The sequence below is a fragment of the Lagenorhynchus albirostris genome, chromosome 1, assembly GCF_949774975.1.
Source record: "Lagenorhynchus albirostris chromosome 1, mLagAlb1.1, whole genome shotgun sequence".
In the NCBI taxonomy this organism is placed as follows: domain Eukaryota; kingdom Metazoa; phylum Chordata; class Mammalia; order Artiodactyla; family Delphinidae; genus Lagenorhynchus; species Lagenorhynchus albirostris.
The window spans coordinates 137,891,878-137,919,053 of NC_083095.1; the positions used below are offsets into that span (position 1 = coordinate 137,891,878).

At 55.5% G+C, this 27,176-nt stretch overlaps 11 non-coding genes across 11 annotated transcripts; all 11 read left to right on the plus strand.

Moving 5' to 3' along the window:
* Window positions 1-2,795: 2,795 nt before the first annotated feature.
* Window positions 2,796-2,888, plus strand: LOC132505011 (small nucleolar RNA SNORD116). Its single transcript, XR_009535209.1, has one exon. It is a non-coding gene; the product is annotated as a small nucleolar RNA SNORD116 (small nucleolar RNA).
* A 1,937-nt stretch (window positions 2,889-4,825) lies between these two features.
* LOC132505014 (small nucleolar RNA SNORD116) lies at window positions 4,826-4,918 on the plus strand. The gene has a single exon (XR_009535211.1). It is a non-coding gene; the product is annotated as a small nucleolar RNA SNORD116 (small nucleolar RNA).
* A 1,950-nt stretch (window positions 4,919-6,868) lies between these two features.
* Window positions 6,869-6,960, plus strand: LOC132505691 (small nucleolar RNA SNORD116). The gene has a single exon (XR_009535497.1). It is a non-coding gene; the product is annotated as a small nucleolar RNA SNORD116 (small nucleolar RNA).
* Window positions 6,961-9,755: 2,795 nt separating this feature from the next.
* On the plus strand, window positions 9,756-9,848 carry LOC132505021 (small nucleolar RNA SNORD116). The gene has a single exon (XR_009535212.1). It is a non-coding gene; the product is annotated as a small nucleolar RNA SNORD116 (small nucleolar RNA).
* Window positions 9,849-11,785: 1,937 nt separating this feature from the next.
* Window positions 11,786-11,878, plus strand: LOC132505025 (small nucleolar RNA SNORD116). The gene has a single exon (XR_009535214.1). It is a non-coding gene; the product is annotated as a small nucleolar RNA SNORD116 (small nucleolar RNA).
* Window positions 11,879-13,828: 1,950 nt separating this feature from the next.
* LOC132505697 (small nucleolar RNA SNORD116) lies at window positions 13,829-13,920 on the plus strand. Its single transcript, XR_009535499.1, has one exon. It is a non-coding gene; the product is annotated as a small nucleolar RNA SNORD116 (small nucleolar RNA).
* A 2,795-nt stretch (window positions 13,921-16,715) lies between these two features.
* On the plus strand, window positions 16,716-16,808 carry LOC132505028 (small nucleolar RNA SNORD116). The gene has a single exon (XR_009535216.1). It is a non-coding gene; the product is annotated as a small nucleolar RNA SNORD116 (small nucleolar RNA).
* Window positions 16,809-18,745: 1,937 nt separating this feature from the next.
* Window positions 18,746-18,838, plus strand: LOC132505032 (small nucleolar RNA SNORD116). The gene has a single exon (XR_009535217.1). It is a non-coding gene; the product is annotated as a small nucleolar RNA SNORD116 (small nucleolar RNA).
* A 1,950-nt stretch (window positions 18,839-20,788) lies between these two features.
* On the plus strand, window positions 20,789-20,880 carry LOC132505702 (small nucleolar RNA SNORD116). The gene has a single exon (XR_009535500.1). It is a non-coding gene; the product is annotated as a small nucleolar RNA SNORD116 (small nucleolar RNA).
* Window positions 20,881-23,675: 2,795 nt separating this feature from the next.
* On the plus strand, window positions 23,676-23,768 carry LOC132505037 (small nucleolar RNA SNORD116). Its single transcript, XR_009535218.1, has one exon. It is a non-coding gene; the product is annotated as a small nucleolar RNA SNORD116 (small nucleolar RNA).
* Window positions 23,769-25,705: 1,937 nt separating this feature from the next.
* Window positions 25,706-25,798, plus strand: LOC132505047 (small nucleolar RNA SNORD116). The gene has a single exon (XR_009535221.1). It is a non-coding gene; the product is annotated as a small nucleolar RNA SNORD116 (small nucleolar RNA).
* Window positions 25,799-27,176: the final 1,378 nt, after the last annotated feature.

The window sequence follows — 27,176 nt, forward strand, 5'->3', positions numbered from 1 at the left end:
AGCAAGTTTCCTCTCTCGGGCGTAGGGGACAGTGAGGAGCGAGGTATGTAAATTGGGTAGATTTGTGATCCCATTGCCAGTGGAATAACGCCCAAAGGCTGTGTGGCAGGACTTAGAGAAGATAGACATGCTTAGGTCCCGCGTCCCCTGCTGACATGCATGCAAACACCACTCAGGGCTCCAGACTTTGAGGGGCTCCTCTCTGAGGGTCGACTGTGTCTGCCTATGAGCTGGGTCGTCTATGAATATCAGGTCAGTGCTGAAAGACCGTTGAAGGAATGCGAGGGGGCAGGCTCTCCTGCTGGTCTTAAGAGTCGGAGTGTGTCCTGGTGTAGGCCCAGTGAGCTTGCAGCTTGGAATGGTGTGTTTTGGCCGCGATCACGCTTTGTGCACGCCGCTTCGGGGTTTAGCTCTGGAAGCCAAAACGAGCAAGCTTCCCCGGTTGGGGCCTGGAGCATGAGGCCAGGCCTGTGGCCCTCACTGTCGTTTGCTTTGGCGCTTTGATGTTCTTGAGTTCCCGGTGTGGCTGGAGCAGTGAGTGGGTCTGGACTGGGGTTGGGCTTTGGCGGAAGGGCTGATGGATTAGGCCTAGGTAGGGCCCATGTCAGCTCCTGTATTGCAGCTCCTGGCACAGGTGTTGGCACAAAGTGGGCCATCGTGGAGTGGGGTTAGCACCGAGTGGTGCATTTAAGCCTGCGTGGTGGCTGTTTCGTGGAGAGGAAGGTAAGGCATCATGAGGACATGTCCTGTGTTATGTCGTGGGATGGGCTGTCATTATTGGGGTGCAGGCGCTGGCCACGGCTTCCCAAGGATGTGTCCTGTCCGTGGTGGGTTGGCATCAGCTGCCTATGAAGGGGATGGGTTTGGCAGTTCAAGAGGATGGGGTGAGGTAGGTAACCTGCGGAGAGTTGTGATCCCATTGCTGGAGGAATGACGCCCAAAGGGTGTCTTGCAGGACATAGAGAAGATAGACATGCTGAGGCGTCTGTGCCGCTCTCCTTGAGGATAGGTGAGTTATGCGAATATGCCCTTTGGCCACATTGTTCCCTTGTTTGTGAATATGCAAAGCGAAAAGTTTTTCTCCCACAGGGCATGATGCGTCCGGCCCGGGAGGCACGCAGGACTTTCGAAGAGCCAGAGATTTACCTGGAGCGGTGTGTTGGCGGAACAGCGACGCGGGCACTGTTGCGATGCCGGGTGCGCTGCCGCAGACAGGCACTGTGCCCTTTGAAGCTTCCAGGTCCCCTTGGGTGGCAGAGGTCTTCCGTTGGCAATCTGTCTGTGGTTCTCGGGGACAGTGCCTTTGATCTGTGTGAGGTTCTCTGTAGTGTCGCTGTGGCAGTGGAGAAGTGCCAGGATCCGTGGGGTAGGGTCAGTGTCATCAAAGCAGACATGCTTGCGGTCTGTCATCCCTGGTGTACAGGGTCCCCCTCTTTGCATGATGTCTGTGGCTTCCAATAGGTTCGAGTTGCCCCGTGGGCAGGAGGAGGGCATGGAGGACGGCACGGAGGACGAGGCTGGCAAGGATTTGTGCGTTTCCTCAGGGTTCAGGGCAGCCAAAACTGCTGGCTGGGTGCTGGCGAAACATGGCAGGGATGGTAGCCTAGTTTCGGCTGTGGGGTCTGAACTTGGGTCATGGTTGCTGAAGCCCACCACTTCTTGTGGTGGGCATTCCTATGGGTCCACAGAGAGTGATTTGGCCTAGTTGGCGAGAATTGCCACATAGGCCGAATTTCGTTAGTCCCTTGAGTGGTGCCGGCCCGCATCTTGCCAGTAGCGTGCTGCAGGTCAGGGTCGTCCCGACCAGCGGAGGTTCTCTTGCCTCCAGGAGTGCTCAAAGAGGCCCAAAGTGCACATCAGATGTGCTACTAGCTGGCAGGGTCTCTGGGTCCACGTATATGTCATACCCACGGCCGGGAGGCAAGACTGGTTAGGTCTTTGTGCTTTGGTCAGAAGGCTTGGCTGTGGGAGAGCGGGAATCCGTGGCCTATTTCAAAAGCCCCTGGGTTTCAGAGTTTGCATTCGGCCTCTTGAAGCTTGAAGGGGTCTTTCTCCATTTAGGGAGGGCGGTGTCCAGTGCCAGTGCGCTGTGTATCAACTGTGGCTTTTATGGTTCGGTGTCCCTGTGGAGGACCTCAGGGACACACGGAGACCAAGATGCGGATTCAGAGGAACACAAAGAAGCCCAGAAGCGCGTCCTCGTGAGCAGTTACAGTCATATACACGCACAGGTGTGAACCCACACTAAGACCCTCTGACATACCGGCCAACGTACGTGCCTAAGTTTCTGCAGTCGTGTTGTCCGACAAACAAGAGTTCTCAGTAAGGGTAGAGGTCCTTGGGAAGCAGGGTCCGGGCTCAAGCCCAGGTAAACATTCGCATGAATCACGTTCTCAGAGGACCCGGGTCCAATTCTGAAGCCTGCGTGATTTATGTCCACTTCTCAGGTGCGGTTTCTGGGCAAGGGTGGCCGACAGTAAAGCAAGACGACTTTCGCCTTGTGTGATGACTGGAGGTGCTAAGGAGAACTGGAAAAGTGAGGTGGGGACAGGTTTCTAAGCGTGGTCCCGGATGACTCAGGAAGGTAGGCGTTCACTCAGCCTAAGATGTGCCATTGGATACTAGGTTTTCCTCAGACGGGCCCAGTGGCTTCAAGAGTAGTTTGACTGTTGCTCTTGCAGAGTGGCCTGAGGGCTGTGGATTCCCCAGGGTTTTGGAATATTATGAGGTCATGGATCCTCTGCAGACCCGCATGGCATGCCTGGTTGTGTTCTGCTGCGTCCCAGCACGTGCTTGGATCGATGATGACACCCTTGTATGCATTCCTTGGAAAATCTGAACAAAATGAGTGAGAACCCTCTACCGTCTCCTCATCGAGTCTGAGGTCCAGCACGTTTCCTCTCTCGGGCGTACGGACAGTGAGGAGCGAGGTTGGTAACCTGCGTAGATTTGTGATCCCATTGCCGGAGGAATGACGCCCAAAGGGTGTCTTGCAGGACGTAGAGAAGATAGACATGCTGAGGCGTCTGTGCCGCTCTCCTTGAAGATAGGTGAGTTATGCGAACATGCCCTTTGGCCACTTTGTTCCCTTGTTTGGGAATGTGCAAAGCGAAAAGTTTTTCTCCCACAGGGCATGATGCGTCTGGCCCGGGAGGCACGCAGGACTTTCGAAGAGCCAGAGATTTACCTGGAGCGGTGTGTTGGCGGAACAGCGACGCGGGCACTGTTGCGATGCCGGGTGCGCTGCCGCAGACAGGCACTGTGCCCTTTGAAGCTTCCAGGTCCCCTTGGGTGGCAGAGGTCTTCCGTTGGCAATCTGTCTGTGGTTCTCGAGGGCAGTGCCTTTGATCTCTGTGAGGTTCTCGGTAGTGTCGCTGTGGCAGTGGAGAAGTGCCAGGATCTGTGGGGTAGAGTCAGTGTCATCAAAGCGAACGTGCTTGCGATCTGTCATCGCAGGTGTACAGTGTCCCCCTGTTTGCACGATGTCTGTGGCTTCCAATAGGGTCGAGTTGCCCCGTGGGCAGGAGGAGGCCACGGAGGACGAGGCTGGCAAGGATTTGTGCGTTTCCTCAGGGTTCAGGGCCGCCAACCCTGCTGGGTGGGTGCTGGCGAAACGTGGCAGGGATGGTAGCCTAGTTTCGGCTGTGGGGTCTGAACTTGGGTCATGGTTGCTGAAGCCCATCATTTCCTGTGGTGGGCATTCCTGTGGGCCCACAGAAAGTGATGTGGCCTAGTTGGCGAGAATAGGCACATAGGCCAAATTTCGTTACCCCTCGAGTGGTGCCGGGCTGCATGTTGCCTGTAGCCTGCCGCAGGTGAGGGTCGGCCCGACCAGCGGAGGTTGTCTTGCCTCCGGGAGTGCTGGAAGTGGCCCCAAGCGCACATCAGATGTGCTAGTAGCTGGCAGGTTCTCCGGGTCCACGTATATGTCACACCCACGGCCGGGAGGCAAGTCTGGTTAGCTCATTGTGCTTTGGTCAGAAGTCTTGGTTGTGGGAGAGCGGGAATCCGTGGCCTCTTTCAACAGCCTCCGCGTTTCAGAGTTCGCATTCGGCCTCTTGAAGCTTGAAGGGGGTCTTTCTCCATTCGGGGGGGCGGTTTCCAAAGGCAGTGTGCTGTGTATTAACTGTGGTTTTTACGATTCGGTGTCTGTGCAGAGGGCCTCAGGGACCCAAGGAGACCAAGATGCAGATTCAGAGGAACACAAAGAAGCCCAGAAGCGCGTCCTCGTGCGCAGTTACGGTCACACACGTGCTCACGCGTGAACACACACGTAGACCCTCTCACATACCGGCCAACGTACGTGCCTAACTTTCTGCAGTCGTGCTGTCAGACAAACATTGAGTCCTCAGTAAGGGTAGAGGTCCTTGGGAAGCAGGGTCTGGGCTCACGCTGCGGTAAACATTCGCATGAATCACGTTCTCTGAGGACCCCGGTCCAATTCTGAAGCCTGCGTGATTTATGTCCACTTCTCAGGTGCAGTTGCTGGGCAGCGGTTGCCGTCAGGAAAGGCAAGAAGACTTTCGCGTTGTGTGATGACTGGAGGTGCTCAGGAGAACTGGAAAAGTGAGGTGGGGGCAGGTTGGTAAGCATGGTCCCGGATGACTCAGGAAGGTAGGCGTTCACCCACCCTAAGATGTGCCACTGGATATTAGGTTTTCCTCAGACGGGCCCAGTGGCTTCAAGAGTAGATTGACTGTTGCTCTTGCAGAGTGGCCTGAGGGCTGTGGATTCCCCAGGGTTTTGGAGTACTACGAGGTCATGTCTCCTCTGCAGACCCGCATGGCATGACTGGTTGTGTTCTGCTGCGTCCCAGCACGTGCTTGGATCGATGATGACACCCTTGTATGCATTCCTTGGAAAATCTGAACAAAATGAGTGAGAACCCTCTACCGTCTCCTCATCGAGTCTGAGGTCCAGCACGTTTCCTCTCTCGGGCGTACGGACAGTGAGGAGCGAGGTTGGTAACCTGCGTAGATTTGTGATCCCATTGCCGGAGGAATGACGCCCAAAGGGTGTCTTGCAGGACGTAGAGAAGATAGACATGCTGAGGCGTCTGTGCCGCTCTCCTTGAAGATAGGTGAGTTATGCGAACATGCCCTTTGGCCACTTTGTTCCCTTGTTTGGGAATGTGCAAAGCGAAAAGTTTTTCTCCCACAGGGCATGATGCGTCCGGCCCGTGAGGCACGCAGGACTTTCGAAGAGCCAGAGATTTACCTGGAGCGGTGTGTTGGTGGAACAGCGACGCGGGCACTGTTGCGATGCCGGGTGCGCTGCCGCAGACAGGCACTGTGCCCTTTGAAGCTTCCAGGTCCCCTTGGGTGGCAGGTCCCCTTGGGTGGCAGAGGTCTTCCGTTGGCAATCTGTCTGTGGTTCGCGGGGACAGTGCCTTTGATCTCTGTGAGGTTCTCGGTAGTGTCGCTGTGGCAGTGGAGAAGTGCTAGGATCCGTGGGGTAGGGTCAGTGTCATCAAAGCGGACATGCTTGCGGTCTGTAATCCCTGGTGTACAGTGTCCCCCTGTTTGCATGATGTCTGTGGCTTCCACTAGGGTCGAGTTGCCCAGTGGGCAGGAGGAGGGCACTGAGGAAGAATCTGTCCAGGGTTTGTGCGTTTCCTCGGGGTTCAGGGCAGCCAACACTGCTGCGTGGGTGCTGGCAAAACATGGCAGGGATGGTAGCCTAGCTTCGACTGTGGGGTCCGAACCGTGGTCATGGTTGCTGAAGCCCACCATTTCCTGTGGTGGGCAATCCCATGGTCTCACGGAAAGTGATTTCGCCTAGTTGGCGAGAATTGGCATATAGGCCGAATTTCGTTAGTCCCTTGAGTGGTGCCGGCCCTCATCTTGCCAGTAGCGTGCTGCAGGTCAGGGTCGGCCTGACCAGCGGAGGTTCTCTTGCCTCCGGGAGTGCTGGAAGTGGCCCCAAGTGCACATCAGATGTGCTACTAGCTGGGAGCATCTCCGGGTCCACGTATATGTCATACCCACGGCCGGGAGGCAAGTCTGGTTAGGTCTTTGTGCTTTGGTCAGAAGGCTTGGCTGTGGGAGAGCAGGAATCCATGGCCTATTTCAAAAGCTCCTGGGTTTCAGAATTCGCCTTCCCCCTCTTGAAGCTTGAAGGGGTCTTTCTCCGTTCAGGGAGTGCGGTGTCCAAAGCCAGTGTGCTCTGTTCAACTGTGGCTTTTACGGTTCGTTGTCTCTGTAGAGGGCCTCAGGGACACACGGACACCAAGATGCAGATTCAGAGGAACACAAAGAAGCCCAGAAGTGCGTCCTCGTGAGCAGTTACAGTCACACACATGCACACGCTTGAACACACACATAGACCCTCTCATATACCGGCCAACGTACGTGCCTAACTTTCTGCAGTCGTGCTGTCATACAAACATTGAGTTCTCGGTAAGGGTAGAGGTCCTTGGGAAGCAGGGTCCAGGCTCAGGCCCAGATAATCATTCACATGTATCACGTTCTCTGTTGTCCCTGGTCCAATTCTGAAGCCTGCGTGATTTATGTCCACTTCTGAGGTGCAGTTGCTGGGCAAGGGTGGCCGTATGGAAAGGCAAGAAAACTTTCGCGTTGTGTGATGACGGGAGGTGCTGAGAACTGGAAAAGTGAGGTGGGGGCAGGTTGCTAAGCATGGTCCCGGATGACTCAGGAAGGTAGGCGTTCACCCACCCTAAGATATGCCACTGGATATTAGATTTTCCTCAGACGGGCCCAGTGGCTTCAAGAGTAGATTGACTGTTGCTCTTGCAGAGTGGCCTGAGGGCTGTGGATTTCCCAGGGTTTTGGAGTACTACGAGGTTATGGCTCCTGTGCAGACTTGCATGGCATTCCCGGTTGTCTTCTGCATCGTCTCAGCAGTGCTTGGATCGATGATGACACCCTTGTATGCATTCCTTTGAAAATCTGAACAAAATGAGTGAGACACTCTACCTTCTCCTCATCGAATCTGAGGTCCACAACATTTCCTCTCTCAGGCGTATGGGACAGTGAGGAGAGAAGTAGGTAACCTGTGTAGAGTTGTGATCCCATTGCCAGAGGAATGACCGCCAAAGGGTGTCTTGCAGGATGTAGAGAACATAGACATGCTGAGGGCCAGCGTCCCCTGTTGACATGCATGCAAACACCACTCAGGGCTCCAGACTTGGAGGGGCTCCTGTCTGAGGGTCGACTGTGGCTGCCACTAAGCTGGGTCGTGTGTGAATATCAGGTCACTGCTGAAAGACCGTTGAGGGAATGTGAGGGGGCAGGCTCTCCTGCTGGTCTTCAGAGGCGGAGTGTGTGGTGGTGTAGGCCCAGTGAGCTTGCAGCTTGGAAAGGTGTGCTTTGGCCGGGATCACGCTTTGTGCATGAGGCTTTGGGGTTTAGCTCTGGAAGCCAAAATGAGCAAGCTTCCCTGGTTGGGGCCTGGAGCATCAGGTCAGGCCTGTGGCCCTCTCTGTCGTTTGGTTTGGCTCTTTGAAGTTCTTGAGTGCCCGGTGTGGCTGGAGTAGTGAGTGGGTGTGGACTGGGGTTGGGCTTTGGCGGAAGGGCTGATGGATTAGGCCTAGGTAGGGCCCATGTCAGCTCCTGTATTGCAGCTCCTGGCACAGGTGTTGGCACAAAGTGGGCCATCGTGGAGTGGGGTTAGCACCGAGTGGTGCATTTAAGCCTGCGTGGTGGCTGTTTCGTGGAGAGGAAGGTAAGGCATCATGAGGACATGTCCTGTGTTATGTCGTGGGATGGGCTGTCATTATTGGGGTGCAGGCGCTGGCCACGGCTTCCCAAGGATGTGTCCTGTCCGTGGTGGGTTGGCATCAGCTGCCTATGAAGGGGATGGGTTTGGCAGTTCAAGAGGATGGGGTGAGGTAGGTAACCTGCGGAGAGTTGTGATCCCATTGCTGGAGGAATGACGCCCAAAGGGTGTCTTGCAGGACATAGAGAAGATAGACATGCTGAGGCGTCTGTGCCGCTCTCCTTGAGGATAGGTGAGTTATGCGAATATGCCCTTTGGCCACATTGTTCCCTTGTTTGTGAATATGCAAAGCGAAAAGTTTTTCTCCCACAGGGCATGATGCGTCCGGCCCGGGAGGCACGCAGGACTTTCGAAGAGCCAGAGATTTACCTGGAGCGGTGTGTTGGCGGAACAGCGACGCGGGCACTGTTGCGATGCCGGGTGCGCTGCCGCAGACAGGCACTGTGCCCTTTGAAGCTTCCAGGTCCCCTTGGGTGGCAGAGGTCTTCCGTTGGCAATCTGTCTGTGGTTCTCGGGGACAGTGCCTTTGATCTGTGTGAGGTTCTCTGTAGTGTCGCTGTGGCAGTGGAGAAGTGCCAGGATCCGTGGGGTAGGGTCAGTGTCATCAAAGCAGACATGCTTGCGGTCTGTCATCCCTGGTGTACAGGGTCCCCCTCTTTGCATGATGTCTGTGGCTTCCAATAGGTTCGAGTTGCCCCGTGGGCAGGAGGAGGGCATGGAGGACGGCACGGAGGACGAGGCTGGCAAGGATTTGTGCGTTTCCTCGGGGTTCAGGGCAGCCAAAACTGCTGGCTGGGTGCTGGCGAAACATGGCAGGGATGGTAGCCTAGTTTCGGCTGTGGGGTCTGAACTTGGGTCATGGTTGCTGAAGCCCACCACTTCTTGTGGTGGGCATTCCTATGGGTCCACAGAGAGTGATTTGGCCTAGTTGGCGAGAATTGCCACATAGGCCGAATTTCGTTAGTCCCTTGAGTGGTGCCGGCCCGCATCTTGCCAGTAGCGTGCTGCAGGTCAGGGTCGTCCCGACCAGCGGAGGTTCTCTTGCCTCCAGGAGTGCTCAAAGAGGCCCAAAGTGCACATCAGATGTGCTACTAGCTGGCAGGGTCTCTGGGTCCACGTATATGTCATACCCACGGCCGGGAGGCAAGACTGGTTAGGTCTTTGTGCTTTGGTCAGAAGGCTTGGCTGTGGGAGAGCGGGAATCCGTGGCCTATTTCAAAAGCCCCTGGGTTTCAGAGTTTGCATTCGGCCTCTTGAAGCTTGAAGGGGTCTTTCTCCATTTAGGGAGGGCGGTGTCCAGTGCCAGTGCGCTGCGTATCAACTGTGGCTTTTACGGTTCGGTGTCCCTGTGGAGGACCTCAGGGACACACGGAGACCAAGATGCGGATTCAGAGGAACACAAAGAAGCCAAGAAGCGCGTCCTCGTGAGCAGTTACAGTCATATACACGCACAGGTGTGAACACACACATAGACCCTCTGACATACCGGCCAACGTACGTGCCTAAGTTTCTGCAGTCGTGTTGTCCGACAAACAAGAGTTCTCAGTAAGGGTAGAGGTCCTTGAGAAGCAGGGTCCGGGCTCAAGCCCAGGTAAACATTCGCATGAATCACGTTCTCAGAGGACCCGGGTCCAATTCTGAAGCCTGCGTGATTTATGTCCACTTCTCAGGTGCGGTTTCTGGGCAAGGGTGGCCGACAGTAAAGCAAGACGACTTTCGCCTTGTGTGATGACTGGAGGTGCTAAGGAGAACTGGAAAAGTGAGGTGGGGACAGGTTTCTAAGCGTGGTCCCGGATGACTCAGGAAGGTAGGCGTTCACTCAGCCTAAGATGTGCCATTGGATACTAGGTTTTCCTCAGACGGGCCCAGTGGCTTCAAGAGTAGTTTGACTGTTGCTCTTGCAGAGTGGCCTGAGGGCTGTGGATTCCCCAGGGTTTTGGAATATTATGAGGTCATGGATCCTCTGCAGACCCGCATGGCATGCCTGGTTGTGTTCTGCTGCGTCCCAGCACGTGCTTGGATCGATGATGACACCCTTGTATGCATTCCTTGGAAAATCTGAACAAAATGAGTGAGAACCCTCTACCGTCTCCTCATCGAGTCTGAGGTCCAGCACGTTTCCTCTCTCGGGCGTACGGACAGTGAGGAGCGAGGTTGGTAACCTGCGTAGATTTGTGATCCCATTGCCGGAGGAATGACGCCCAAAGGGTGTCTTGCAGGACGTAGAGAAGATAGACATGCTGAGGCGTCTGTGCCGCTCTCCTTGAAGATAGGTGAGTTATGCGAACATGCCCTTTGGCCACTTTGTTCCCTTGTTTGGGAATGTGCAAAGCGAAAAGTTTTTCTCCCACAGGGCATGATGCGTCTGGCCCGGGAGGCACGCAGGACTTTCGAAGAGCCAGAGATTTACCTGGAGCGGTGTGTTGGCGGAACAGCGACGCGGGCACTGTTGCGATGCCGGGTGCGCTGCCGCAGACAGGCACTGTGCCCTTTGAAGCTTCCAGGTCCCCTTGGGTGGCAGAGGTCTTCCGTTGGCAATCTGTCTGTGGTTCTCGAGGGCAGTGCCTTTGATCTCTGTGAGGTTCTCGGTAGTGTCGCTGTGGCAGTGGAGAAGTGCCAGGATCTGTGGGGTAGAGTCAGTGTCATCAAAGCGAACGTGCTTGCGATCTGTCATCGCAGGTGTACAGTGTCCCCCTGTTTGCACGATGTCTGTGGCTTCCAATAGGGTCGAGTTGCCCCGTGGGCAGGAGGAGGCCACGGAGGACGAGGCTGGCAAGGATTTGTGCGTTTCCTCAGGGTTCAGGGCCGCCAACCCTGCTGGGTGGGTGCTGGCGAAACGTGGCAGGGATGGTAGCCTAGTTTCGGCTGTGGGGTCTGAACTTGGGTCATGGTTGCTGAAGCCCATCATTTCCTGTGGTGGGCATTCCTGTGGGCCCACAGAAAGTGATGTGGCCTAGTTGGCGAGAATAGGCACATAGGCCAAATTTCGTTACCCCTCGAGTGGTGCCGGGCTGCATGTTGCCTGTAGCCTGCCGCAGGTGAGGGTCGGCCCGACCAGCGGAGGTTGTCTTGCCTCCGGGAGTGCTGGAAGTGGCCCCAAGCGCACATCAGATGTGCTAGTAGCTGGCAGGTTCTCCGGGTCCACGTATATGTCACACCCACGGCCGGGAGGCAAGTCTGGTTAGCTCATTGTGCTTTGGTCAGAAGTCTTGGTTGTGGGAGAGCGGGAATCCGTGGCCTCTTTCAACAGCCTCCGCGTTTCAGAGTTCGCATTCGGCCTCTTGAAGCTTGAAGGGGGTCTTTCTCCATTCGGGGGGGCGGTTTCCAAAGGCAGTGTGCTGTGTATTAACTGTGGTTTTTACGATTCGGTGTCTGTGCAGAGGGCCTCAGGGACCCAAGGAGACCAAGATGCAGATTCAGAGGAACACAAAGAAGCCCAGAAGCGCGTCCTCGTGCGCAGTTACGGTCACACACGTGCTCACGCGTGAACACACACGTAGACCCTCTCACATACCGGCCAACGTACGTGCCTAACTTTCTGCAGTCGTGCTGTCAGACAAACATTGAGTCCTCAGTAAGGGTAGAGGTCCTTGGGAAGCAGGGTCTGGGCTCACGCTGCGGTAAACATTCGCATGAATCACGTTCTCTGAGGACCCCGGTCCAATTCTGAAGCCTGCGTGATTTATGTCCACTTCTCAGGTGCAGTTGCTGGGCAGCGGTTGCCGTCAGGAAAGGCAAGAAGACTTTCGCGTTGTGTGATGACTGGAGGTGCTCAGGAGAACTGGAAAAGTGAGGTGGGGGCAGGTTGGTAAGCATGGTCCCGGATGACTCAGGAAGGTAGGCGTTCACCCACCCTAAGATGTGCCACTGGATATTAGGTTTTCCTCAGACGGGCCCAGTGGCTTCAAGAGTAGATTGACTGTTGCTCTTGCAGAGTGGCCTGAGGGCTGTGGATTCCCCAGGGTTTTGGAGTACTACGAGGTCATGTCTCCTCTGCAGACCCGCATGGCATGACTGGTTGTGTTCTGCTGCGTCCCAGCACGTGCTTGGATCGATGATGACACCCTTGTATGCATTCCTTGGAAAATCTGAACAAAATGAGTGAGAACCCTCTACCGTCTCCTCATCGAGTCTGAGGTCCAGCACGTTTCCTCTCTCGGGCGTACGGACAGTGAGGAGCGAGGTTGGTAACCTGCGTAGATTTGTGATCCCATTGCCGGAGGAATGACGCCCAAAGGGTGTCTTGCAGGACGTAGAGAAGATAGACATGCTGAGGCGTCTGTGCCGCTCTCCTTGAAGATAGGTGAGTTATGCGAACATGCCCTTTGGCCACTTTGTTCCCTTGTTTGGGAATGTGCAAAGCGAAAAGTTTTTCTCCCACAGGGCATGATGCGTCCGGCCCGTGAGGCACGCAGGACTTTCGAAGAGCCAGAGATTTACCTGGAGCGGTGTGTTGGTGGAACAGCGACGCGGGCACTGTTGCGATGCCGGGTGCGCTGCCGCAGACAGGCACTGTGCCCTTTGAAGCTTCCAGGTCCCCTTGGGTGGCAGGTCCCCTTGGGTGGCAGAGGTCTTCCGTTGGCAATCTGTCTGTGGTTCGCGGGGACAGTGCCTTTGATCTCTGTGAGGTTCTCGGTAGTGTCGCTGTGGCAGTGGAGAAGTGCTAGGATCCGTGGGGTAGGGTCAGTGTCATCAAAGCGGACATGCTTGCGGTCTGTAATCCCTGGTGTACAGTGTCCCCCTGTTTGCATGATGTCTGTGGCTTCCACTAGGGTCGAGTTGCCCAGTGGGCAGGAGGAGGGCACTGAGGAAGAATCTGTCCAGGGTTTGTGCGTTTCCTCGGGGTTCAGGGCAGCCAACACTGCTGCGTGGGTGCTGGCAAAACATGGCAGGGATGGTAGCCTAGCTTCGACTGTGGGGTCCGAACCGTGGTCATGGTTGCTGAAGCCCACCATTTCCTGTGGTGGGCAATCCCATGGTCTCACGGAAAGTGATTTCGCCTAGTTGGCGAGAATTGGCATATAGGCCGAATTTCGTTAGTCCCTTGAGTGGTGCCGGCCCTCATCTTGCCAGTAGCGTGCTGCAGGTCAGGGTCGGCCTGACCAGCGGAGGTTCTCTTGCCTCCGGGAGTGCTGGAAGTGGCCTCAAGTGCACATCAGATGTGCTACTAGCTGGGAGCATCTCCGGGTCCACGTATATGTCATACCCACGGCCGGGAGGCAAGTCTGGTTAGGTCTTTGTGCTTTGGTCAGAAGGCTTGGCTGTGGGAGAGCAGGAATCCATGGCCTGTTTCAAAAGCTCCTGGGTTTCAGAATTCGCCTTCCCCCTCTTGAAGCTTGAAGGGGTCTTTCTCCGTTCAGGGAGTGCGGTGTCCAAAGCCAGTGTGCTCTGTTCAACTGTGGCTTTTACGGTTCGTTGTCTCTGTAGAGGGCCTCAGGGACACACGGACACCAAGATGCAGATTCAGAGGAACACAAAGAAGCCCAGAAGTGCGTCCTCGTGAGCAGTTACAGTCACACACATGCACACGCTTGAACACACACATAGACCCTCTCATATACCGGCCAACGTACGTGCCTAACTTTCTGCAGTCGTGCTGTCATACAAACATTGAGTTCTCGGTAAGGGTAGAGGTCCTTGGGAAGCAGGGTCCAGGCTCAGGCCCAGATAATCATTCACATGTATCACGTTCTCTGTTGTCCCTGGTCCAATTCTGAAGCCTGCGTGATTTATGTCCACTTCTGAGGTGCAGTTGCTGGGCAAGGGTGGCCGTATGGAAAGGCAAGAAAACTTTCGCGTTGTGTGATGACGGGAGGTGCTGAGAACTGGAAAAGTGAGGTGGGGGCAGGTTGCTAAGCATGGTCCCGGATGACTCAGGAAGGTAGGCGTTCACCCACCCTAAGATATGCCACTGGATATTAGATTTTCCTCAGACGGGCCCAGTGGCTTCAAGAGTAGATTGACTGTTGCCCTTGCAGAGTGGCCTGAGGGCTGTGGATTTCCCAGGGTTTTGGAGTACTACGAGGTTATGGCTCCTGTGCAGACTTGCATGGCATTCCCGGTTGTGTTCTGCATCGTCTCAGCAGTGCTTGGATCGATGATGACACCCTTGTATGCATTCCTTTGAAAATCTGAACAAAATGAGTGAGACACTCTACCTTCTCCTCATCGAATCTGAGGTCCACAACATTTCCTCTCTCAGGCGTATGGGACAGTGAGGAGAGAAGTAGGTAACCTGTGTAGAGTTGTGATCCCATTGCCAGAGGAATGACCGCCAAAGGGTGTCTTGCAGGATGTAGAGAACATAGACATGCTGAGGGCCAGCGTCCCCTGTTGACATGCATGCAAACACCACTCAGGGCTCCAGACTTGGAGGGGCTCCTGTCTGAGGGTCGACTGTGGCTGCCACTAAGCTGGGTCGTGTGTGAATATCAGGTCACTGCTGAAAGACCGTTGAGGGAATGTGAGGGGGCAGGCTCTCCTGCTGGTCTTCAGAGGCGGAGTGTGTGGTGGTGTAGGCCCAGTGAGCTTGCAGCTTGGAAAGGTGTGCTTTGGCCGGGATCACGCTTTGTGCATGAGGCTTTGGGGTTTAGCTCTGGAAGCCAAAATGAGCAAGCTTCCCTGGTTGGGGCCTGGAGCATCAGGTCAGGCCTGTGGCCCTCTCTGTCGTTTGGTTTGGCTCTTTGAAGTTCTTGAGTGCCCGGTGTGGCTGGAGTAGTGAGTGGGTGTGGACTGGGGTTGGGCTTTGGCGGAAGGGCTGATGGATTAGGCCTAGGTAGGGCCCATGTCAGCTCCTGTATTGCAGCTCCTGGCACAGGTGTTGGCACAAAGTGGGCCATCGTGGAGTGGGGTTAGCACCGAGTGGTGCATTTAAGCCTGCGTGGTGGCTGTTTCGTGGAGAGGAAGGTAAGGCATCATGAGGACATGTCCTGTGTTATGTCGTGGGATGGGCTGTCATTATTGGGGTGCAGGCGCTGGCCACGGCTTCCCAAGGATGTGTCCTGTCCGTGGTGGGTTGGCATCAGCTGCCTATGAAGGGGATGGGTTTGGCAGTTCAAGAGGATGGGGTGAGGTAGGTAACCTGCGGAGAGTTGTGATCCCATTGCTGGAGGAATGACGCCCAAAGGGTGTCTTGCAGGACATAGAGAAGATAGACATGCTGAGGCGTCTGTGCCGCTCTCCTTGAGGATAGGTGAGTTATGCGAATATGCCCTTTGGCCACATTGTTCCCTTGTTTGTGAATATGCAAAGCGAAAAGTTTTTCTCCCACAGGGCATGATGCGTCCGGCCCGGGAGGCACGCAGGACTTTCGAAGAGCCAGAGATTTACCTGGAGCGGTGTGTTGGCGGAACAGCGACGCGGGCACTGTTGCGATGCCGGGTGCGCTGCCGCAGACAGGCACTGTGCCCTTTGAAGCTTCCAGGTCCCCTTGGGTGGCAGAGGTCTTCCGTTGGCAATCTGTCTGTGGTTCTCGGGGACAGTGCCTTTGATCTGTGTGAGGTTCTCTGTAGTGTCGCTGTGGCAGTGGAGAAGTGCCAGGATCCGTGGGGTAGGGTCAGTGTCATCAAAGCAGACATGCTTGCGGTCTGTCATCCCTGGTGTACAGGGTCCCCCTCTTTGCATGATGTCTGTGGCTTCCAATAGGTTCGAGTTGCCCCGTGGGCAGGAGGAGGGCATGGAGGACGGCACGGAGGACGAGGCTGGCAAGGATTTGTGCGTTTCCTCGGGGTTCAGGGCAGCCAAAACTGCTGGCTGGGTGCTGGCGAAACATGGCAGGGATGGTAGCCTAGTTTCGGCTGTGGGGTCTGAACTTGGGTCATGGTTGCTGAAGCCCACCACTTCTTGTGGTGGGCATTCCTATGGGTCCACAGAGAGTGATTTGGCCTAGTTGGCGAGAATTGCCACATAGGCCGAATTTCGTTAGTCCCTTGAGTGGTGCCGGCCCGCATCTTGCCAGTAGCGTGCTGCAGGTCAGGGTCGTCCCGACCAGCGGAGGTTCTCTTGCCTCCAGGAGTGCTCAAAGAGGCCCAAAGTGCACATCAGATGTGCTACTAGCTGGCAGGGTCTCTGGGTCCACGTATATGTCATACCCACGGCCGGGAGGCAAGACTGGTTAGGTCTTTGTGCTTTGGTCAGAAGGCTTGGCTGTGGGAGAGCGGGAATCCGTGGCCTATTTCAAAAGCCCCTGGGTTTCAGAGTTTGCATTCGGCCTCTTGAAGCTTGAAGGGGTCTTTCTCCATTTAGGGAGGGCGGTGTCCAGTGCCAGTGCGCTGCGTATCAACTGTGGCTTTTACGGTTCGGTGTCCCTGTGGAGGACCTCAGGGACACACGGAGACCAAGATGCGGATTCAGAGGAACACAAAGAAGCCAAGAAGCGCGTCCTCGTGAGCAGTTACAGTCATATACACGCACAGGTGTGAACACACACATAGACCCTCTGACATACCGGCCAACGTACGTGCCTAAGTTTCTGCAGTCGTGTTGTCCGACAAACAAGAGTTCTCAGTAAGGGTAGAGGTCCTTGAGAAGCAGGGTCCGGGCTCAAGCCCAGGTAAACATTCGCATGAATCACGTTCTCAGAGGACCCGGGTCCAATTCTGAAGCCTGCGTGATTTATGTCCACTTCTCAGGTGCGGTTTCTGGGCAAGGGTGGCCGACAGTAAAGCAAGACGACTTTCGCCTTGTGTGATGACTGGAGGTGCTAAGGAGAACTGGAAAAGTGAGGTGGGGACAGGTTTCTAAGCGTGGTCCCGGATGACTCAGGAAGGTAGGCGTTCACTCAGCCTAAGATGTGCCATTGGATACTAGGTTTTCCTCAGACGGGCCCAGTGGCTTCAAGAGTAGTTTGACTGTTGCTCTTGCAGAGTGGCCTGAGGGCTGTGGATTCCCCAGGGTTTTGGAATATTATGAGGTCATGGATCCTCTGCAGACCCGCATGGCATGCCTGGTTGTGTTCTGCTGCGTCCCAGCACGTGCTTGGATCGATGATGACACCCTTGTATGCATTCCTTGGAAAATCTGAACAAAATGAGTGAGAACCCTCTACCGTCTCCTCATCGAGTCTGAGGTCCAGCACGTTTCCTCTCTCGGGCGTACGGACAGTGAGGAGCGAGGTTGGTAACCTGCGTAGATTTGTGATCCCATTGCCGGAGGAATGACGCCCAAAGGGTGTCTTGCAGGACGTAGAGAAGATAGACATGCTGAGGCGTCTGTGCCGCTCTCCTTGAAGATAGGTGAGTTATGCGAACATGCCCTTTGGCCACTTTGTTCCCTTGTTTGGGAATGTGCAAAGCGAAAAGTTTTTCTCCCACAGGGCATGATGCGTCTGGCCCGGGAGGCACGCAGGACTTTCGAAGAGCCAGAGATTTACCTGGAGCGGTGTGTTGGCGGAACAGCGACGCGGGCACTGTTGCGATGCCGGGTGCGCTGCCGCAGACAGGCACTGTGCCCTTTGAAGCTTCCAGGTCCCCTTGGGTGGCAGAGGTCTTCCGTTGGCAATCTGTCTGTGGTTCTCGAGGGCAGTGCCTTTGATCTCTGTGAGGTTCTCGGTAGTGTCGCTGTGGCAGTGGAGAAGTGCCAGGATCCGTGGGGTAGAGTCAGTGTCATCAAAGCGAACGTGCTTGCGATCTGTCATCGCAGGTGTACAGTGTCCCCCTGTTTGCACGATGTCTGTGGCTTCCAATAGGGTCGAGTTGCCCCGTGGGCAGGAGGAGGCCACGGAGGACGAGGCTGGCAAGGATTTGTGCGTTTCCTCAGGGTTCAGGGCCGCCAACCCTGCTGGGTGGGTGCTGGCGAAACGTGGCAGGGATGGTAGCCTAGTTTCGGCTGTGGGGTCTGAACTTGGGTCATGGTTGCTGAAGCCCATCATTTCCTGTGGTGGGCATTCCTGTGGGCCCACAGAAAGTGATGTGGCCTAGTTGGCGAGAATAGGCACATAGGCCAAATTTCGTTACCCCTCGAGTGGTGCCGGGCTGCATGTTGCCTGTAGCCTGCCGCAGGTGAGGGTCGGCCCGACCAGCGGAGGTTGTCTTGCCTCCGGGAGTGCTGGAAGTGGCCCCAAGCGCACATCAGATGTGCTAGTAGCTGGCAGGTTCTCCGGGTCCACGTATATGTCACACCCACGGCCGGGAGGCAAGTCTGGTTAGCTCATTGTGCTTTGGTCAGAAGTCTTGGTTGTGGGAGAGCGGGAATCCGTGGCCTCTTTCAACAGCCTCCGCGTTTCAGAGTTCGCATTCGGCCTCTTGAAGCTTGAAGGGGGTCTTTCTCCATTCGGGGGGGCGGTTTCCAAAGGCAGTGTGCTGTGTATTAACTGTGGTTTTTACGATTCGGTGTCTGTGCAGAGGGCCTCAGGGACCCAAGGAGACCAAGATGCAGATTCAGAGGAACACAAAGAAGCCCAGAAGCGCGTCCTCGTGCGCAGTTACGGTCACACACGTGCTCACGCGTGAACACACACGTAGACCCTCTCACATACCGGCCAACGTACGTGCCTAACTTTCTGCAGTCGTGCTGTCAGACAAACATTGAGTCCTCAGTAAGGGTAGAGGTCCTTGGGAAGCAGGGTCTGGGCTCACGCTGCGGTAAACATTCGCATGAATCACGTTCTCTGAGGACCCCGGTCCAATTCTGAAGCCTGCGTGATTTATGTCCACTTCTCAGGTGCAGTTGCTGGGCAGCGGTTGCCGTCAGGAAAGGCAAGAAGACTTTCGCGTTGTGTGATGACTGGAGGTGCTCAGGAGAACTGGAAAAGTGAGGTGGGGGCAGGTTGGTAAGCATGGTCCCGGATGACTCAGGAAGGTAGGCGTTCACCCACCCTAAGATGTGCCACTGGATATTAGGTTTTCCTCAGACGGGCCCAGTGGCTTCAAGAGTAGATTGACTGTTGCTCTTGCAGAGTGGCCTGAGGGCTGTGGATTCCCCAGGGTTTTGGAGTACTACGAGGTCATGTCTCCTCTGCAGACCCGCATGGCATGACTGGTTGTGTTCTGCTGCGTCCCAGCACGTGCTTGGATCGATGATGACACCCTTGTATGCATTCCTTGGAAAATCTGAACAAAATGAGTGAGAACCCTCTACCGTCTCCTCATCGAGTCTGAGGTCCAGCACGTTTCCTCTCTCGGGCGTACGGACAGTGAGGAGCGAGGTTGGTAACCTGCGTAGATTTGTGATCCCATTGCCGGAGGAATGACGCCCAAAGGGTGTCTTGCAGGACGTAGAGAAGATAGACATGCTGAGGCGTCTGTGCCGCTCTCCTTGAAGATAGGTGAGTTATGCGAACATGCCCTTTGGCCACTTTGTTCCCTTGTTTGGGAATGTGCAAAGCGAAAAGTTTTTCTCCCACAGGGCATGATGCGTCCGGCCCGTGAGGCACGCAGGACTTTCGAAGAGCCAGAGATTTACCTGGAGCGGTGTGTTGGTGGAACAGCGACGCGGGCACTGTTGCGATGCCGGGTGCGCTGCCGCAGACAGGCACTGTGCCCTTTGAAGCTTCCAGGTCCCCTTGGGTGGCAGGTCCCCTTGGGTGGCAGAGGTCTTCCGTTGGCAATCTGTCTGTGGTTCGCGGGGACAGTGCCTTTGATCTCTGTGAGGTTCTCGGTAGTGTCGCTGTGGCAGTGGAGAAGTGCTAGGATCCGTGGGGTAGGGTCAGTGTCATCAAAGCGGACATGCTTGCGGTCTGTAATCCCTGGTGTACAGTGTCCCCCTGTTTGCATGATGTCTGTGGCTTCCACTAGGGTCGAGTTGCCCAGTGGGCAGGAGGAGGGCACTGAGGAAGAATCTGTCCAGGGTTTGTGCGTTTCCTCGGGGTTCAGGGCAGCCAACACTGCTGCGTGGGTGCTGGCAAAACATGGCAGGGATGGTAGCCTAGCTTCGACTGTGGGGTCCGAACCGTGGTCATGGTTGCTGAAGCCCACCATTTCCTGTGGTGGGCAATCCCATGGTCTCACGGAAAGTGATTTCGCCTAGTTGGCGAGAATTGGCATATAGGCCGAATTTCGTTAGTCCCTTGAGTGGTGCCGGCCCTCATCTTGCCAGTAGCGTGCTGCAGGTCAGGGTCGGCCTGACCAGCGGAGGTTCTCTTGCCTCCGGGAGTGCTGGAAGTGGCCCCAAGTGCACATCAGATGTGCTACTAGCTGGGAGCATCTCCGGGTCCACGTATATGTCATACCCACGGCCGGGAGGCAAGTCTGGTTAGGTCTTTGTGCTTTGGTCAGAAGGCTTGGCTGTGGGAGAGCAGGAATCCATGGCCTGTTTCAAAAGCTCCTGGGTTTCAGAATTCGCCTTCCCCCTCTTGAAGCTTGAAGGGGTCTTTCTCCGTTCAGGGAGTGCGGTGTCCAAAGCCAGTGTGCTCTGTTCAACTGTGGCTTTTACGGTTCGTTGTCTCTGTAGAGGGCCTCAGGGACACACGGACACCAAGATGCAGATTCAGAGGAACACAAAGAAGCCCAGAAGTGCGTCCTCGTGAGCAGTTACAGTCACACACATGCACACGCTTGAACACACACATAGACCCTCTCATATACCGGCCAACGTACGTGCCTAACTTTCTGCAGTCGTGCTGTCATACAAACATTGAGTTCTCGGTAAGGGTAGAGGTCCTTGGGAAGCAGGGTCCAGGCTCAGGCCCAGATAATCATTCACATGTATCACGTTCTCTGTTGTCCCTGGTCCAATTCTGAAGCCTGCGTGATTTATGTCCACTTCTGAGGTGCAGTTGCTGGGCAAGGGTGGCCGTATGGAAAGGCAAGAAAACTTTCGCGTTGTGTGATGACGGGAGGTGCTGAGAACTGGAAAAGTGAGGTGGGGGCAGGTTGCTAAGCATGGTCCCGGATGACTCAGGAAGGTAGGCGTTCACCCACCCTAAGATATGCCACTGGATATTAGATTTTCCTCAGACGGGCCCAGTGGCTTCAAGAGTAGATTGACTGTTGCTCTTGCAGAGTGGCCTGAGGGCTGTGGATTTCCCAGGGTTTTGGAGTACTACGAGGTTATGGCTCCTGTGCAGACTTGCATGGCATTCCCGGTTGTCTTCTGCATCGTCTCAGCAGTGCTTGGATCGATGATGACACCCTTGTATGCATTCCTTTGAAAATCTGAACAAAATGAGTGAGACACTCTACCTTCTCCTCATCGAATCTGAGGTCCACAACATTTCCTCTCTCAGGCGTATGGGACAGTGAGGAGAGAAGTAGGTAACCTGTGTAGAGTTGTGATCCCATTGCCAGAGGAATGACCGCCAAAGGGTGTCTTGCAGGATGTAGAGAACATAGACATGCTGAGGGCCAGCGTCCCCTGTTGACATGCATGCAAACACCACTCAGGGCTCCAGACTTGGAGGGGCTCCTGTCTGAGGGTCGACTGTGGCTGCCACTAAGCTGGGTCGTGTGTGAATATCAGGTCACTGCTGAAAGACCGTTGAGGGAATGTGAGGGGGCAGGCTCTCCTGCTGGTCTTCAGAGGCGGAGTGTGTGGTGGTGTAGGCCCAGTGAGCTTGCAGCTTGGAAAGGTGTGCTTTGGCCGGGATCACGCTTTGTGCATGAGGCTTTGGGGTTTAGCTCTGGAAGCCAAAATGAGCAAGCTTCCCTGGTTGGGGCCTGGAGCATCAGGTCAGGCCTGTGGCCCTCTCTGTCGTTTGGTTTGGCTCTTTGAAGTTCTTGAGTGCCCGGTGTGGCTGGAGTAGTGAGTGGGTGTGGACTGGGGTTGGGCTTTGGCGGAAGGGCTGATGGATTAGGCCTAGGTAGGGCCCATGTCAGCTCCTGTATTGCAGCTCCTGGCACAGGTGTTGGCACAAAGTGGGCCATCGTGGAGTGGGGTTAGCACCGAGTGGTGCATTTAAGCCTGCGTGGTGGCTGTTTCGTGGAGAGGAAGGTAAGGCATCATGAGGACATGTCCTGTGTTATGTCGTGGGATGGGCTGTCATTATTGGGGTGCAGGCGCTGGCCACGGCTTCCCAAGGATGTGTCCTGTCCGTGGTGGGTTGGCATCAGCTGCCTATGAAGGGGATGGGTTTGGCAGTTCAAGAGGATGGGGTGAGGTAGGTAACCTGCGGAGAGTTGTGATCCCATTGCTGGAGGAATGACGCCCAAAGGGTGTCTTGCAGGACATAGAGAAGATAGACATGCTGAGGCGTCTGTGCCGCTCTCCTTGAGGATAGGTGAGTTATGCGAATATGCCCTTTGGCCACATTGTTCCCTTGTTTGTGAATATGCAAAGCGAAAAGTTTTTCTCCCACAGGGCATGATGCGTCCGGCCCGGGAGGCACGCAGGACTTTCGAAGAGCCAGAGATTTACCTGGAGCGGTGTGTTGGCGGAACAGCGACGCGGGCACTGTTGCGATGCCGGGTGCGCTGCCGCAGACAGGCACTGTGCCCTTTGAAGCTTCCAGGTCCCCTTGGGTGGCAGAGGTCTTCCGTTGGCAATCTGTCTGTGGTTCTCGGGGACAGTGCCTTTGATCTGTGTGAGGTTCTCTGTAGTGTCGCTGTGGCAGTGGAGAAGTGCCAGGATCCGTGGGGTAGGGTCAGTGTCATCAAAGCAGACATGCTTGCGGTCTGTCATCCCTGGTGTACAGGGTCCCCCTCTTTGCATGATGTCTGTGGCTTCCAATAGGTTCGAGTTGCCCCGTGGGCAGGAGGAGGGCATGGAGGACGGCACGGAGGACGAGGCTGGCAAGGATTTGTGCGTTTCCTCGGGGTTCAGGGCAGCCAAAACTGCTGGCTGGGTGCTGGCGAAACATGGCAGGGATGGTAGCCTAGTTTCGGCTGTGGGGTCTGAACTTGGGTCATGGTTGCTGAAGCCCACCACTTCTTGTGGTGGGCATTCCTATGGGTCCACAGAGAGTGATTTGGCCTAGTTGGCGAGAATTGCCACATAGGCCGAATTTCGTTAGTCCCTTGAGTGGTGCCGGCCCGCATCTTGCCAGTAGCGTGCTGCAGGTCAGGGTCGTCCCGACCAGCGGAGGTTCTCTTGCCTCCAGGAGTGCTCAAAGAGGCCCAAAGTGCACATCAGATGTGCTACTAGCTGGCAGGGTCTCTGGGTCCACGTATATGTCATACCCACGGCCGGGAGGCAAGACTGGTTAGGTCTTTGTGCTTTGGTCAGAAGGCTTGGCTGTGGGAGAGCGGGAATCCGTGGCCTATTTCAAAAGCCCCTGGGTTTCAGAGTTTGCATTCGGCCTCTTGAAGCTTGAAGGGGTCTTTCTCCATTTAGGGAGGGCGGTGTCCAGTGCCAGTGCGCTGCGTATCAACTGTGGCTTTTACGGTTCGGTGTCCCTGTGGAGGACCTCAGGGACACACGGAGACCAAGATGCGGATTCAGAGGAACACAAAGAAGCCAAGAAGCGCGTCCTCGTGAGCAGTTACAGTCATATACACGCACAGGTGTGAACACACACATAGACCCTCTGACATACCGGCCAACGTACGTGCCTAAGTTTCTGCAGTCGTGTTGTCCGACAAACAAGAGTTCTCAGTAAGGGTAGAGGTCCTTGAGAAGCAGGGTCCGGGCTCAAGCCCAGGTAAACATTCGCATGAATCACGTTCTCAGAGGACCCGGGTCCAATTCTGAAGCCTGCGTGATTTATGTCCACTTCTCAGGTGCGGTTTCTGGGCAAGGGTGGCCGACAGTAAAGCAAGACGACTTTCGCCTTGTGTGATGACTGGAGGTGCTAAGGAGAACTGGAAAAGTGAGGTGGGGACAGGTTTCTAAGCGTGGTCCCGGATGACTCAGGAAGGTAGGCGTTCACTCAGCCTAAGATGTGCCATTGGATACTAGGTTTTCCTCAGACGGGCCCAGTGGCTTCAAGAGTAGTTTGACTGTTGCTCTTGCAGAGTGGCCTGAGGGCTGTGGATTCCCCAGGGTTTTGGAATATTATGAGGTCATGGATCCTCTGCAGACCCGCATGGCATGCCTGGTTGTGTTCTGCTGCGTCCCAGCACGTGCTTGGATCGATGATGACACCCTTGTATGCATTCCTTGGAAAATCTGAACAAAATGAGTGAGAACCCTCTACCGTCTCCTCATCGAGTCTGAGGTCCAGCACGTTTCCTCTCTCGGGCGTACGGACAGTGAGGAGCGAGGTTGGTAACCTGCGTAGATTTGTGATCCCATTGCCGGAGGAATGACGCCCAAAGGGTGTCTTGCAGGACGTAGAGAAGATAGACATGCTGAGGCGTCTGTGCCGCTCTCCTTGAAGATAGGTGAGTTATGCGAACATGCCCTTTGGCCACTTTGTTCCCTTGTTTGGGAATGTGCAAAGCGAAAAGTTTTTCTCCCACAGGGCATGATGCGTCTGGCCCGGGAGGCACGCAGGACTTTCGAAGAGCCAGAGATTTACCTGGAGCGGTGTGTTGGCGGAACAGCGACGCGGGCACTGTTGCGATGCCGGGTGCGCTGCCGCAGACAGGCACTGTGCCCTTTGAAGCTTCCAGGTCCCCTTGGGTGGCAGAGGTCTTCCGTTGGCAATCTGTCTGTGGTTCTCGAGGGCAGTGCCTTTGATCTCTGTGAGGTTCTCGGTAGTGTCGCTGTGGCAGTGGAGAAGTGCCAGGATCTGTGGGGTAGAGTCAGTGTCATCAAAGCGAACGTGCTTGCGATCTGTCATCGCAGGTGTACAGTGTCCCCCTGTTTGCACGATGTCTGTGGCTTCCAATAGGGTCGAGTTGCCCCGTGGGCAGGAGGAGGCCACGGAGGACGAGGCTGGCAAGGATTTGTGCGTTTCCTCAGGGTTCAGGGCCGCCAACCCTGCTGGGTGGGTGCTGGCGAAACGTGGCAGGGATGGTAGCCTAGTTTCGGCTGTGGGGTCTGAACTTGGGTCATGGTTGCTGAAGCCCATCATTTCCTGTGGTGGGCATTCCTGTGGGCCCACAGAAAGTGATGTGGCCTAGTTGGCGAGAATAGGCACATAGGCCAAATTTCGTTACCCCTCGAGTGGTGCCGGGCTGCATGTTGCCTGTAGCCTGCCGCAGGTGAGGGTCGGCCCGACCAGCGGAGGTTGTCTTGCCTCCGGGAGTGCTGGAAGTGGCCCCAAGCGCACATCAGATGTGCTAGTAGCTGGCAGGTTCTCCGGGTCCACGTATATGTCACACCCACGGCCGGGAGGCAAGTCTGGTTAGCTCATTGTGCTTTGGTCAGAAGTCTTGGTTGTGGGAGAGCGGGAATCCGTGGCCTCTTTCAACAGCCTCCGCGTTTCAGAGTTCGCATTCGGCCTCTTGAAGCTTGAAGGGGGTCTTTCTCCATTCGGGGGGGCGGTTTCCAAAGGCAGTGTGCTGTGTATTAACTGTGGTTTTTACGATTCGGTGTCTGTGCAGAGGGCCTCAGGGACCCAAGGAGACCAAGATGCAGATTCAGAGGAACACAAAGAAGCCCAGAAGCGCGTCCTCGTGCGCAGTTACGGTCACACACGTGCTCACGCGTGAACACACACGTAGACCCTCTCACATACCGGCCAACGTACGTGCCTAACTTTCTGCAGTCGTGCTGTCAGACAAACATTGAGTCCTCAGTAAGGGTAGAGGTCCTTGGGAAGCAGGGTCTGGGCTCACGCTGCGGTAAACATTCGCATGAATCACGTTCTCTGAGGACCCCGGTCCAATTCTGAAGCCTGCGTGATTTATGTCCACTTCTCAGGTGCAGTTGCTGGGCAGCGGTTGCCGTCAGGAAAGGCAAGAAGACTTTCGCGTTGTGTGATGACTGGAGGTGCTCAGGAGAACTGGAAAAGTGAGGTGGGGGCAGGTTGGTAAGCATGGTCCCGGATGACTCAGGAAGGTAGGCGTTCACCCACCCTAAGATGTGCCACTGGATATTAGGTTTTCCTCAGACGGGCCCAGTGGCTTCAAGAGTAGATTGACTGTTGCTCTTGCAGAGTGGCCTGAGGGCTGTGGATTCCCCAGGGTTTTGGAGTACTACGAGGTCATGTCTCCTCTGCAGACCCGCATGGCATGACTGGTTGTGTTCTGCTGCGTCCCAGCACGTGCTTGGATCGATGATGACACCCTTGTATGCATTCCTTGGAAAATCTGAACAAAATGAGTGAGAACCCTCTACCGTCTCCTCATCGAGTCTGAGGTCCAGCACGTTTCCTCTCTCGGGCGTACGGACAGTGAGGAGCGAGGTTGGTAACCTGCGTAGATTTGTGATCCCATTGCCGGAGGAATGACGCCCAAAGGGTGTCTTGCAGGACGTAGAGAAGATAGACATGCTGAGGCGTCTGTGCCGCTCTCCTTGAAGATAGGTGAGTTATGCGAACATGCCCTTTGGCCACTTTGTTCCCTTGTTTGGGAATGTGCAAAGCGAAAAGTTTTTCTCCCACAGGGCATGATGCGTCCGGCCCGTGAGGCACGCAGGACTTTCGAAGAGCCAGAGATTTACCTGGAGCGGTGTGTTGGTGGAACAGCGACGCGGGCACTGTTGCGATGCCGGGTGCGCTGCCGCAGACAGGCACTGTGCCCTTTGAAGCTTCCAGGTCCCCTTGGGTGGCAGGTCCCCTTGGGTGGCAGAGGTCTTCCGTTGGCAATCTGTCTGTGGTTCGCGGGGACAGTGCCTTTGATCTCTGTGAGGTTCTCGGTAGTGTCGCTGTGGCAGTGGAGAAGTGCTAGGATCCGTGGGGTAGGGTCAGTGTCATCAAAGCGGACATGCTTGCGGTCTGTAATCCCTGGTGTACAGTGTCCCCCTGTTTGCATGATGTCTGTGGCTTCCACTAGGGTCGAGTTGCCCAGTGGGCAGGAGGAGGGCACTGAGGAAGAATCTGTCCAGGGTTTGTGCGTTTCCTCGGGGTTCAGGGCAGCCAACACTGCTGCGTGGGTGCTGGCAAAACATGGCAGGGATGGTAGCCTAGCTTCGACTGTGGGGTCCGAACCGTGGTCATGGTTGCTGAAGCCCACCATTTCCTGTGGTGGGCAATCCCATGGTCTCACGGAAAGTGATTTCGCCTAGTTGGCGAGAATTGGCATATAGGCCGAATTTCGTTAGTCCCTTGAGTGGTGCCGGCCCTCATCTTGCCAGTAGCGTGCTGCAGGTCAGGGTCGGCCTGACCAGCGGAGGTTCTCTTGCCTCCGGGAGTGCTGGAAGTGGCCTCAAGTGCACATCAGATGTGCTACTAGCTGGGAGCATCTCCGGGTCCACGTATATGTCATACCCACGGCCGGGAGGCAAGTCTGGTTAGGTCTTTGTGCTTTGGTCAGAAGGCTTGGCTGTGGGAGAGCAGGAATCCATGGCCTGTTTCAAAAGCTCCTGGGTTTCAGAATTCGCCTTCCCCCTCTTGAAGCTTGAAGGGGTCTTTCTCCGTTCAGGGAGTGCGGTGTCCAAAGCCAGTGTGCTCTGTTCAACTGTGGCTTTTACGGTTCGTTGTCTCTGTAGAGGGCCTCAGGGACACACGGACACCAAGATGCAGATTCAGAGGAACACAAAGAAGCCCAGAAGTGCGTCCTCGTGAGCAGTTACAGTCACAC